Source organism: Magnolia sinica, chromosome 16 (genome assembly GCF_029962835.1).
Source record: "Magnolia sinica isolate HGM2019 chromosome 16, MsV1, whole genome shotgun sequence".
NCBI classification, from domain to species: Eukaryota; Viridiplantae; Streptophyta; class Magnoliopsida; order Magnoliales; family Magnoliaceae; genus Magnolia; species Magnolia sinica.
The window spans coordinates 53,204,509-53,205,939 of record NC_080588.1 but is presented as its reverse complement, the minus strand read 5'-3'; positions in this window follow the sequence as shown (position 1 = coordinate 53,205,939).

The window sequence follows — 1,431 nt, the reverse complement described above, 5'->3', positions numbered from 1 at the left end:
TTTCTTAGGTTATGAGTATCCTTGGGTCAACCCAAATGAAGTAACATTAAGGCCCAAGTGAGCTATCTTGTATGAGCCGCACCCTTACCAAATAAGGCCCACTTAGTATATTGTGTAAATTTATTCTTTTACCTTATGGAGGGTGTGGTGGACAACCTTGCTGTCCAATTGTTTCTCCTATGTCATATGCGGCCTTGGGCCAATCCAAATGAAGCAAAGCCCTAAGGTCCAAGTGGGCCCAATACTAAGAGAAATAATTGGGGAGTGAGAATCCCACCATGGTACCTTCCTTGAGCCCATTGGGCATGCTATTGCCTAGTGGTCAGTGTGCCTTGCATAGTACCTCTAGTCAAGTGAACTACACTTAGCAATACCTATTTTAGAATTCATAAAACTGGGCAATTGGGCTTTTTCTTGGATTGCTTGTGCATGTGGCTTGTGGGCCCAATATGATGTATGACGTGAAAGATGTTAGTATGTTGCCATTATGTTTGAGATTGTGCATTATTTCTAGTTGACGGTAGAATGTGTGAGGTCCACTAAATTGTGGAGTTGGATCCACACCATTGAAGGCCTTCTGGTTGGAAATTCATTTCTTAGAGTTGGCCTAGTAGTCCACCAAATGAGACTCATGCTTGACCTAGAGGACCGCATGCCTTTCACGTAGTCCAAGGTCGATGAGGGTGTCACACTTAGGTGGGATGTGCCTATTGTTGGTTGAAATGATAGATATGATCTATTTGATGGTGATTATGGTAGGGTTAATATCAATTATGGTGATGATTTAATGAATGCTGAATTAATGACATATGCATTGATGATGAATTAGCTATTTATGGTAGCCGTGACATTGCCTATGTTAATAATAAAGTGGAAGTGATCTTCATGCTAATGATAATGATGGTATGTACATGTATTTTGATGACAAAATATGCTAGTTGATCACCATGCTTTAGTTGATGATCGTTACAATGGGTGATGAGGTTGATATCCTTGTTGATAATCATGCACGTGTTGATACTCATGACGATGATATGTGTATAATAATTATGCTTTGCTTGATATTTGTTACATTGGAGATGATATTGATATCAAAGTGACAATAATGCATACATTGATGATGATCTCATGCATAAGATAACCATGTTTTACTTTATGCCTAAATGATGCTGGTGAACGTAAGGATAACCTCATGCATGATAGAAGCCTAATGCTTAAGGCATGTACTAGGACATGTATGATGCTAGTGTTGGATGATGGCCATGATATTGATGATGCATGTGAATCCTTGTATGTTATGTACTTCATACATAAGCTTGCATGACTTGGATAATTCGGCGTAAAATGTTGGTATGACACTTGATGATTTTTATGGCGTTACATTAGTGATTGGTGCGAGGGTTACACTGAATGTATGCTAATAGCATTTTT